The following is a 13284-nucleotide window of genomic DNA, read 5'->3' on the forward strand; positions in this document are numbered from 1 at the left end:
AAGAGTGGTAGCATAGTTTAGCCGATAGGTCCCTAAGAAATTGTGTTCATTCCTTGTCTGGTTTGGAAAGAAATAGTCTTTGCATTGGTGATCTTGGATGGTATGTCTTCTTGCCTCAGGATATCACAGAAAGATGGGATTATCAGATCCCGACTCTAACCTGAAATAGCCAAGCATTCAGAGGCCAGGGACATTAGGATGCCATCTTCTACAAATACAGAGCTAGAACATCTGAGGGAAACCAAGGTAAAGCTGGCTGCCTAAATTATAATCTCCCCAAATAATACAAATCAACAAGAAAGAAAAAAAAAAACACACGAATTTCACAACTTGCAGAAATTTCTCAATGTAACTGGAAAACAGAATACAGCACAACTTCGTTTCACCTAAATACTAAACATAGCACCAATTTCAGTGGGAGTATTTTCTTGAGCTCACATCCCAAGACTTTGCAGAGAATAAGGTGGGGTCTCAAAAAACCTGCACAGAAGAGAGAAGAGGCAAACCAAGAATGAACTAAAGTCATCTCCCCAAAGTCTACTTTAAGTAGCACCCCCCCCCCAAAAAAAAACCAAATAAGCCATAAAAACTAAAAAGAAGCTCTGGTATTTCAGACCACTAACCTCAAAGAAGGGACTCAGAAGGACATGTGGGGCCTGAAGAGGTGGTCTTGGAAAAGCAGAAATTCTGGTGATAAAATAGTGAAAAGAAAGGGAGAGGCAACCCTTGAAAACTGAGTTTTGAAGAGCAAATGAGCAATCGGAAGAAAATTAGGATCTGTAAGTCAAAATAAAATTTTTTAAAAAGTCAAAGCACACCCAAGAACTTCCACTTTTATTCCTAAGAAAGTCACCTAGAAAAAGAAATCAGACTTTGCTACACTGAGAAAAGAAGTTGTCTTGCGCTTGGACTGTCATTAATACCCCGAACCACCAGCCATTGAATGAAACAGGTGCAGACAGTCCTCATCTCTACACAAGGCCACTGTAAGAAGAAAATGAAAGAGAAGAATTAAACATTTAAGCTGATGAATATACATCCTCTTGCATCAATTCACCCTGAAGCAGAAGAAAGTGTATTTCAACATTCCAAACCAAATTAAATATCCCCCAAAAAGCATTTGAGATACACCACACACATGCATGCATGCACACACACACACACACACACAAAGGCACTTCAAAAAGTTCAGGTAAAATGGAATGAAAAGATAATATGAAACTTTCCATGAAATTTTTGAAGACTCCTCGTGTGTCTGTGTGGGTATCTCAAATATTACACACACACACACACACACACACACATACACACACACACACACACACACACACACACCCCACCTGTGAAGTCAGAAAGACAAAAACTAAGAACACAAATAGATAGAATAGAAAGAAATAAAATGACAGCCTCAGGTGGAGAACATTGAATGCATTTTTTTTTTTGTCCTTTTTGTGACCGGTAAGGGGATCACAACCCTTGGCTTGGTGTCGCCCACACCGCGCTCCGCCAGTGAGCGCACCGGCCATCCCTATGTAGGATCCAAACCTGCACGGCGGGAGCACCGCTGCGCTCCCAGCACCACACTCTCCCGAGTGCACCACGCGGTCGGTCCTGAATGCATTTTAATTGTATAGTTAATCCTAAAATAAAGGTGGGAATAAGGGTAGGTGCATAACATATTAATGTTGCACATTCTGACATAGTAGAAATAATGCAACTAAAAAATTGTATGAGAAGGGAGGGTAAAAGAGGGATGTGCAATAAGTTCATTGATTGTTGAATAGATGGAAGTAAAATGATTGATTAAAAACTGATAAGCCAGATGGTAAAAGTTTAAATGCAAAGGTACAAATCATATTTTAAATAATAAAGATATTTAAAAATAGAAGTGCAAAAAATATCACATAAAGAGAAAATATCATATGCCATCTAATTATTAAAAAAAGACAGAGTTGAGACCAAATATAAGTTGTATTAATGTAAATGGGCTCAGATGACCTAAAAGAATATTTTAAACTTGGCTTACAAAACAAGACACAACTCTGGAATACAAGAAACACACCCTACCTTCAAATAACTAGTGGCTCAGAAAGGCTAAAAATAAAGGAAGGAATGGGCAAAGTTCTACCAGCAAATGAAAACAAGAATGCAGGGGTTGCAATCATGATGGCAAGGTATAATTCAAGCCAAAAAACATTAAAGTTGACTTAAAAAGACACTTTTTAATGCTAAACCCACAATTCACAAGGAAGATATAGCAGTTAGGAATATCTATGCACCAAGTAATATAGTACCTTTATAAAGCCCAAATTGAAGGGGATGCAAAGAGACATAGGAACACTCTAATAATGGGAGAATGTAATATCAATTCTTAGTACAAGGCAGACCAAGTGGACAAAAAATAAGTAAGGTTATTGAAGATCTAAATAATACAACAGCAACATAAGTCATATACCAACATTTACATCCTGATAAAAGAGAATACAGCTTTTCTTAAGCATGAATGCAACCCTGACCAAAATTGATGGTATATTAGATTATAAAGAATCAGGATGTTTTATAAAGTAGAAATATTATAATGCTCTCTGATCACAAAGCCATAAAATTAGAAATTAATCCACAAAATAAAGGCCCTTCCTCCTGTCCACGTGGAAATTTAAAAAATAGAAGCTGCTTTTGTCAATTAAAAATAAAATAAAACTTTAAAAAAGCAAAAATAATAAAAGCTCCTATTAAACAACTGTTGGCTAAAAGGGGAAATATAAATGAAAACTAAATAACTTCTAAAAATTAATAATAATGAAACACTACATATTAGAATCATTAGTATACATTTAAGACAGTTATCAGAGGAAAATTCATTGCCTTAAGCATACCAATAAACATAAAAGAATAAAAATAAATAAAATTTCAACTCCAAAAGGTAAAAAAAGAACAAAGCAAACTAAATGAGAGCAAATAAATAAATAAATAACAAAAATACAGATAATAGCATAAATTAAATAAGTTAGAGAATAAAAATACTATACACTTAAATAATAAATCATAATCCTCAATTTAAAAAAATGAACAAAATAAACAAAGCCTTTGCTAGTTTAACCAAGAAGAAGGGTAGAAAGGACAAAATGCTCAAAATATGGCATGACAGGAGGAAATGACATTAAAACAGAGGAGTTTTTTAAAAACATAAAAGATTATTTTTCAGATCTCTATGAGAAAGAAATTTATAATTGTAGGTGAATTTGATAAATTCCCAACTGCAAAACTGGTTCCTTATAGAAGATGGAGTGAAACAGGGTGGAAAGGGTATTTTTCACAGCATAGAAGGTGTGGGGAGTGACACTTCTATGAGTGTTCCTTTTGGTATAATTCAGACATTTGGAGCTATACTAATATTTCACATACATGATAAATAAAATAAAATCAACAAAGATGTGGAAAGAAACCTTAAAAGTTATACACAATAAAACAAATAAACATATATATTTCAGAACCGTATTGAAAAGAAAATATAAACTAATCCAAATAATTTTTGAATACAACATTTTGCCTATGTATTCTCAGGCTAAAGACAAAAAACTTCTAAATAAAGATTGAACTCTAGGTAGGAAGTTAGCAATTCTAAAGTTATTTTCTGTTTATTCTAGTGTATTTTAGGATTAGGCAATAAGTAAATAGGAGTGGATGATGGGAACCAAGTTTCTCACTGGTGGAGAAGGCAATTATAAATGCAAATATAGGTAAAGATGGAGTGAGCCCTGTGTTATTTTAGTGTAATTGGATATTGAAGTGGAATTGGAAGAATTGGTAAGAAGTCTGATATATATTATCTGTATGTTTATCTTAGGTGTATCTTTTTCTGCCTGTGTCCACTAAAGGCTAAAAGCAGTGCACTCCAGAAGTAATGAGCACACCTAGTGCCAAGATCTTGGTTTCTAAATATACCGTCCTTTAGAAAGAAACAGGGCTCATTGGCCAAGTTAACTCATTCTAGAACTGAGACTGGGAAAATACAAGTTCGGAACACCTTATTGTTCAAGAAAGTAAGAAATTGCCCAAAGACTAACAGAGATATTTCAAATGAATACATAACCAGCAATAAGGAACTGTAATGGTGAAGTCTGGGAAAAGTTGAACATCAAAATCAATAATATTAGCAACGTATTATAACCTATTGAAGAAAATAAGATTCTATAAGTCCACATTAATAGAAATTGATTAATAAAGGAAACAATAAATGGGAGAATGGAAATGCATTTCTTGGTGTAGAATAACAACCAACAAATGTAGAAGGGATGATGGAATTAGAAAATAATCACTGGGCAAAAATTGAAGTAATAGCTAATTCAGGCAAGAATCATCAGTGGCTAAAACTAATGGGTCACCAGTATTAGGACAAATCGATATCCTGTGCCTTCTGATACATATAATGTCACTTTTGTGTTATTCCTGCTAAAAATAAATAATTCAAATAAAATCATAAGAAAATATAAAATAAATTCACTCAAAGGACATTCTACAAAATAGCTGATTTGATTTCTGTAAAAATGTTAATGTAATGAAAAATAAAGCACGAGAAACTAAGATTAAGGGAGACTTAGGAGACATGGTAACTAAATACAAGGCATGATAACCCTGGTTGAATCCAGGACCAGAAATATATTTTTTTTGTCTTGCTCTAAAGAACATCATTGTGACAATTGGTAAAATATGAATAAGATCTGTAGGGTAATAGTACAGTATCCATGTAAATTTCCCAATTTTTATAGTTGTACTGTGGTAACATAAGAGATTATTTTTGTTTTTTAGGAAATACATATTGAAGTATTTAGGGGTTAACCAAATATGTATCCTCAGATGGTTCCAAAAAAATAGAAAATGATGGGTTATATGATAAAATATCAACATCTGAAGAATCTAGAAAAAGCATATATGAGAATTCTTTGAACGATTGCCACTTTTCTGTAAATACGAAATTATTTCTAATTAAAAAGTTTTTAAATGTCCAAAAATGATTGAAAGATATCATTAAGATAACACAGAGTAGAAGCAGATATTTGCTATATGTATAACTGACAAAAGTCTTGTATCTAGAATGCATAAAGAAATCTTTCACATCAATAAGAAAAAAATAATGTAATAGAAAAATGGGCAAAGGACTTTGAGGCACTTCATAACAGAGGATACACAAGTGACAAATAAGTATATGAAAAAGAAATCAATCTTATTAGTAATGCAATAATGCAAATTAAAACCACTATGAAATGCCACTATACCCATTAAAATGGGCAAAACCAAGTCTTGATGAGAATGTTGAGCAATGGGACTCTCAGACGTTACAGTTGTAGGTGAAACCACTTTTTGAAAAACTGACATTATCTATTAAAGCTGAAATACGTGTACCGTATGTCCCTGAAATTCTACTTCTAGTCATAGACCGTATAGAAATGTATTCACCCATGCACCAAAAAAGAGTACAATTCTTCAAAAGAAAACTGGATATTTTATGGAATATGTATGCAATATAATACTATATAGCAATAAAAATAAACACACACAGCAATATGGATGCTTCTCACAAAAATATGAAGTGAAAAAAGCCAGACATAGAATACATAGTGTAAAATTGCATATATATATATATGTATATATATGCACACATATATATGTCAGACAAAATTAAACTACAGTGATAGAAGTCTTTACAAACTTTCAGGAGGAGGGAGTAGCCATAAGAGAGTTTCTTGTGTTCTGATGTTTCACTTCTTTTTTTTTTCTTTTTGTATTTCTATTTACTTTTTGGAATTGATACATAGTTTATTATACATATTTATGGAATACAGAGTTGACTATCAGTATTTGTGTACAGTATGTGATGATCAAATCAATATTATTAGCACATTCATCATTATAAATTGTAATTATTCTTTGTGTCCCTTACCCAATTACTCCCTAGCCTCCCTCCCCCTCCCCCACCTCTAGTAACTGTAGATATGTTCTCTCCTTCTGAAAGTTCAACTTTTTAAATTTATTGTGGTCTTTCTTTCTTTCTTTGTTCCTACTTATGAGTGAAGACATGTGGTATTTCTCTTTCTGTGCCTGGCTTATTTCAATTAATGTAATTTTCTCTATGCTCATCCATGTTGCTGTGAGTGGCAGAATTTCATTCTTTTTTATGGCTGATTAGTATTCCATTATGTATATATACCACAATTTCCTTATCCAGTCATCTGTTGATGGATATTTAGGTTAGTTTCATATTTTGGCTACTGTAAATAGATCTGTGATGAACATGGGAGTGCAGTTATTCCTTTGACATGATGATTTCCATTCCTTTGGGTATATACCCAGTAGTGGGATAGCTGGATCGTGTGGTAGTTCTGTCTGTGGTTGTTAGAGAATCTCCATACTGTTTTCTATAATGGCTGCACTAATTTACAGTCCCACCAACAGTATAGAAGATTTCCATTTTCTCCACATCCTAACTAGCATTAGTCATTCTCAGTCTTTTTGATAATAGCCTGTCTGACTGGGGTGAGATAATATCTCAGTGTGGTTTGATTTGCATTTCCCTGATGATTAGTGATGCTGAGTGTTTTTTCATGTACCTGTTAGCTATTTGTATGTCTTCCTTTGAGAAATATCTATTCAGCTCCTTTGCCCATTTCATAATTAGATTATTATTATATTTTTACTGTGAAGTTGAGTTCCTTGTATATTCTGAATGTTAATCCCTTGTCAGATGCATAGTTTGTAAATATTTTCTCTCATCTGTAGGTTGTCTTTTTACTCTGTTGATTTTTCTTTTTCTGTGAAGAAGCTTTTTAGTTTGATATAATCCCATTTATTTATTTATTTATTTTGTTGTTTATGCTTTTGTGGTCTTATTCATGAAGTCTTTGTCCAGTCCTACACCCTAAAATGTTTCACCTATGTTTTCTTCTAAGAGTTTTATAATTTCAGGTCTTATACTTAAGTTTTTAATCCATTTTGAGTCACTTTTGGTATATGGAAAGAGGTATGGGTCTAGTTTCATTCTTCCACACATGGATATTCAGTTTTCCTAGCACCATTTAAAAAAGAGGCTGTCTTTCCCCAGTATATGTCTTTGGTGCCTTTGTCAAAGATCAGTTGGCTGTCCGTATATGGGTTGATTTCTGGGTTGTCTATTCTGTTCCATAGGTCTGTGTGTCTGTTTTTATGCCAGTGCCATGCTGTTTTGGTTACTACAGCTTTGTAGTATAGTTTGAAGTCAGGTAGTGTAATGCCTCTGGTTTTATTTATTCATTTATTTTTTGTTCAGGATTGCTTTGGCTATTTGGGGTCTTTTGTTGTTCCATATGAATTTTAGGATTGTTTTTTTCTATTTCTGTGAAGAACGTCATAATATTTTGATGGAGATGTTTCATTTCTTGACCTTGATAGTGATTACACAATTACATTCACTTTGTGATAACTAATTGCTTTGTTATTTTTATCATCTCTCCTCTTATATATGTGTGACATGCATTAAAAAAAAGTTAAGAAACAGGGAAACTAAAGAGACTTAACAACAACAACCGCAAAAATAGCAAAACCCAATTTTAAAGTCATTCTGCCACAGTGTTGGGAGAATGGGTAGCTAAAAGGAAGTCATATTTGTAGTTCTAGTACAATAACATCAATAACTAAATTCAAGAGTCAGGTATACTATCACCCAGCTTTATATCTGGTGGAGTTTGGGTGTATTATCCACCTAGAACTCATGTGGAAATTTGATCCCCAATGTGACAGTGTTAGAAACTGATTGAGTCATGGGGGTGGATTCCCTCATGAATGGATTAATGCTCTCCCTAGGCGGGGGGATTAATGAGTGAGTTCTCACTCTGTTAGTTGCCATGAGAGCTGGTTGTTTAAAAGACCCTTGCACCTCCCCTCTCTCTATCTTGCTTCCTCTTTCCGTGTGATCTGCATGTACCCCCTGGCTACCTGCTGCTCTTCACCATGAGCAGAAGCAGGCTGAGGTCCATGCCAGATGCAACTGCTCCAGAATTGTAAGCCAAATAAACCTCTGTTCTTTATACATTACCCAGTCTCAGGTATTCTGTTATATTAACACAAAATGGACTAATACAATATCTAAGTTCCAGAGGCTTCAATTAATTCAGGAAATAATTTGGGAACCAGGAAAGAATATTATATTAATAATGACATTTGCTTGGGGTGAGTAAAGCTAAGCCCCACATTGTAGATTACACAGACCCCTTACCAAGATGGAGATGTAGCACCACAATTCCATATATTCAAATGGCTTGGTCACGTTTGAGTTTTCACTTGGTAAAATTTGTTTAGTGCTCACCTTTACATGCTTCAGTATAGATGTTTCCAGCACAGTCTAACATTATTCTCGTTCCCTTCTATTCTCGAGGGTCTTACCCTCGTCTAGAACAGAAGATGTTCCCACTCTCATTTGTTATGGTAACATTTATTTCAATATTTTAAACCATAGAACAGTCATTTTTCACAGTCAATGGCTAGTTAAATGTAATGATCTATTCCTGTGCTCACCAATGTTTCCTTATCCCAGTCTTTTGCTCTGGGTTTCCTTTATCTGCTGAAGAGAATATTCTTAATTTGCTTTTTTAGTGAGCCGTAGACGGTAAAACTCTCTTAGTTTTGTAACATCAGAGAATGTCTTCATTTTGCACTTTCATTTGAAGAATGATCATGTTCAAAGTTCAAAGCTGAGGATTATTTTTTCTCAGCACTTTGAAGATAATTTTCTATTATTTCTCATTAGAAGTCTACTGCCAATCTGTTATCTCTATGTGATAATCTATCTTTTTACATGTTAGCTTGAACATGGTCTCTTTATTCTTGATGTTTTGCCATTTTATAGCTGTGTATGTATGTGAGGTTTTATTATTATTTATCCTGATTAGAACTCAGAGTGAATTGTCTGAGAGATCAGGTATTTCTACAGTTCTAGAAAACTTTCAGTGATATCTCTTGCAATATTTATTTCCTATTATTCCTTTCACACTCCTTTAATAAAACTCCTAAAATATGCATTTTATCCTCTAAATCTTCTATGTCTTTTAACTTTTTTCTTTAAAATAAAATATTTGTTTCTCTAATTTGAGTTCTAGGTAAATTCTTCATTATTAGCTTTCAGCTCTATAATTCTATTTTGGCATCCATGTTACAATTATTTATATTGCTTGATTCATTGGATTTTTAATGTTCATATTTTTTATTTCCAAGAATTTTAATTTTTTTATATCTACTGTTATTTTTTCACTGTCGGCCCCCGCCCCCCAGCTTACTGAGGTAAAATTTAGATCACTCATTTTAAGGTTATAGCTTGGTACACTCTTGGCAATCATAAACAGTCTTGTAACTACCACCAAAATCAAGATTGTGAGCACGTTTCATACCCCAGGAAGTTCCCTCATGTCCCTTGGTAGTCAATCCTTTTCTCAGAATTTAGTCTCAAGCAACAACTATACTACTTTCTTTTTTTTTTTTTTTGTCTTTTTCATGACCGGCCCTCAGCCAGTGAGTGCACCGGCCATTCCTATATAGGATCCGAACCTGCGGCGGGAGCGTCGCTGCGCTCCCAGCGCCGCACTCTCCCGAGTGCGCCACGGGCTCAGCCCAACTATACTACTTTCTGTTACTAAAGTTTTGCCTTTTCTAGCACTGCAGATAGAAGGAATCATATATGTAATGTTTTGCTTTTAATTTCTTCCACTTAGCATAATGTTTTTATGATTTATCTGTGTTGTGCATATATTAATAATTTACTTTTTATTGCTCAATAGTATTTTATAGTACATGTATATATATATATATACACACACACATACACACAGTATAGTTTCTAAAATAATGCATTTACTGTGGTACAAACTCTCAACACAAGATCTACCCTCTTACAAATTTTTAAGTGTACAATACATCATTGTTGATGATAGGTACAATGTTGTGCAGCAGATTTTTAGAGCCATTTTAACAGACGTGATATGATGTTTCATTGTGGTTTTGATTTGCATTTCCCTGATGATTACTGATGGTGAACATTTTTATATACTCATTGGTCATTTATACATCTTCTTTGGAGAAATGTTTATACAAATCCTTAGCCCATTTTAGAATCAGGCTACTAATTTTTTCTATTGATTTTGTCAGTTCCTTATATACTTTGGAGACTAACCTCTTATAATATAGATGGTTTGCAGATATTTTCTCCCATTCTGTAGGTTGCTTTTTATTCTGTTGATTTTTTCCTTTTCTGTGCAGAAGCTTTTTAGTTTGCTGACAATCTCTAATATACAGAAAACTCTAAAGATTTATTTAAAAACTGTTAGCACTAATAAACAAATTCAGTAAAGTTGAAGGATACAAAATCAACATACAAAAATCAGTTCATTTATATACACTAACAATAAACTATCTGAAAAGCAAGTTACAAGAATAATTTTAGTTATAATACTGCCAAAAAGAATGAAATACTTAGGAATATGCCTAAGGAGGTGAAAAATTTGTACACTGAAAAATACAAATTTGATGAAAGAAATTAATACACAAACAAATGGAAAGACATCCCATGTTAATGAATTGAAAGACTTAATATTGTTAAACATGCCCATTCTACCCAAAGTGATCTACATATTCAATGCAACCTGTACCAAAGTCCCAGTGGCAGTTTCTACAGAAATAGAAAAAACAATTCTACAATTCATATGGAACCACAAAAGACCATGTATAACTAAATAAGTCCTGAGAAAGAACAAAGCTGGAGGCACCACATTTCCTGATTTCAAAATATATTACAAAGCTACTGTGATCAAAACAGTACAGAATTGACATAAAGACAGACATATAGACTAGGGGAACAGAATAGAGAAACTAGAAATAAATCCATGTGTGTACAGTCAACTAGTCTTTGACAAGGGTGCCAAGAATGCCCAGTGGGGAGAGGATAGTTTCTTCAACAAATGTTGAGAAAACTGGATATCTACATGTAAAAGAAAGAAATTGGACCCTTGTCTTACACGTACTCAAAAGTCGGTCAAAATGAATTAAAGACTTAAACATAAAACCTGCCGCTGTAAAACTCCAGAAAAACACACAGGGGAAGAGCTTCATGACTATGGTTTTCACAGTAATTTTATGGATATGACACCAAAAACACAGGCAACAAAAACAAAAACAAACAAGCATTCATATATATATATATATATTATATTATATTATTATATATGTATATACATACACACAAATGTACATACAAGGTACTTCAAAATGTTTGTGGAAAATGGAATTAAAAGATAATGCAATCTTTCCATAAACTTTTGAAGACCCCTCATTATATATCATTATGCTATAATTTGTTTACTCATTCATTCATTGAAGGGCATGGGATGTTCCCAATTTTTGGCTATTTCAAATAATGTTGCTATGAACATTTACTGTACATGTCTTTATGTAGACATGTTTTCATTTCTCTTGGGTAACTACCTAGGAGTGCAATTGTTGGATGATGTGTTAAGTTTATGTTTAGCTTTATAAAACATTGCTAAACTGTTTCCCAAAATTGATGCTCATTTTACATTTCAAACAGAATGTATGAGATTTCCATGTGTTCCACATCCTTATCAGTACATGATTTAGCCCTTGGGATATTGCCAGTTTTTTTCATTTTAGCCACTCTGGTGCATTTGTAATGGTATTTCACTGAGGTTTTAATCTATATTTTCTTGATAACTAATGATGTTATATATGTTTTAATATTTTTATTGGCCATATATATTCTGGATATAAACCCATTGTCAGATACATGCTTGTCAAATATTTGTCCCGATCTTTGGCTTGTCTTTTTGTCTTTTAACTCTCTTTCAAAGAGCAAAATTTGTAATTTTGATGAAGTTCATTTTATTAATATTTTCTTCTACAGTTTAACTTTTTGAGTCCTATATAAATCATCATTGCCTAACTTAAGTTTACACTGGTTATTTCCTATGTATTCTTCTGAAAGTTTTATAATTTAGCCATTATGTTTAGGTCTAAGATCAATATTTAGTTATTTTTAAAAATTTGGTGTAAAGTAAATGTTGAGATTAATTTATTTTCATACAGATATCCAGTTGCTCCAGCAACATTTCGTATAAAGATTATCCTTTATGATCAAATATCAATTGGCCTTGTAAACAGGCTCCACTTCTAGATACTGTCTATTTTGTTCCATCGGTCTATATGTATGTGACTAGATCAATGCCACACTGTAGTGAATCCTTTAGTTAAGTCTTGATATTGGATAGTACAAGTCCTCCACTCTTTCCTTCTTTTTAAAAGTCAATAAGCATATGAAAAGATGTTCAACATCATTTGTCGTTAGGGAATTGCAAATTAAAGCTATAATGAGATACCACTACACACCTATGAGAATGGCCAAAATCCCAAACAGTGACAACAGAAAATGCTGGCGAGGATGTGAAGCAACAGGAACATTTATTGCTGGTGGTAACACATAAGGGAATAGCTACTTTGGAAGACAGTTTGACAATTTCTTACAAAACTAAACATACTCTTACCATTTGATCAAACAAATGGTAATTACCCACATGTCCACACAAAAATCTGCACACTGCTGTTTATAGCAGCTTTATTTATAATTGCAAAAACGTGGAAGCAGCCAAGATGTCTTTTAGTAGGTGAATGGACAAATAAGCCATGGTAGATCCAGAAAATGTAACAGTATTCAGGGCTGAAAAGAAATGAACTATCACGTCATGGAAAGACATAGAGGAAACTTAAATGCATAAACATATATTGCCAAGTGAAAGTAGTCAATCTGAAAAGATTACATTCTGTATGATACTACTTGTATGACATTCTGGAAAAGGAAAAACTAGGGAGACAGTAAAAGGATTAGTCTCTTTGAGTTGTCAGGGATTAGAGGCATAAAGGGATAAATAGGCAGATCACAGAGGATTTTAGGGCAGTGGAACTATTCTGTGTGATGCTATAACGGTGGATACATTCCTTTATACATTTGTCAAAACCACAGAATGTACAACATCAAGAGTGAACCCTCATATAAACTATGGGCTTTGGGTGTTAATGATGTGTCCACGTAGCTTTATCCACTCTTGCAAATGTGCTGCTCTATTGGGAGATGTTGACTATGGGAGGCTGTGCTTGTATGCAGGAAAAGAGTATAGGTGAATTCTCTGTATTTTGTATTCAGTTTTGCTGTGAACCTAAAACTGTTCCACCTGCAATAAAAAACCAGAAACCAGA

The sequence above is a fragment of the Cynocephalus volans genome, chromosome 2 (assembly GCF_027409185.1).
Source record: "Cynocephalus volans isolate mCynVol1 chromosome 2, mCynVol1.pri, whole genome shotgun sequence".
Taxonomy (NCBI): Eukaryota; Metazoa; Chordata; class Mammalia; order Dermoptera; family Cynocephalidae; genus Cynocephalus; species Cynocephalus volans.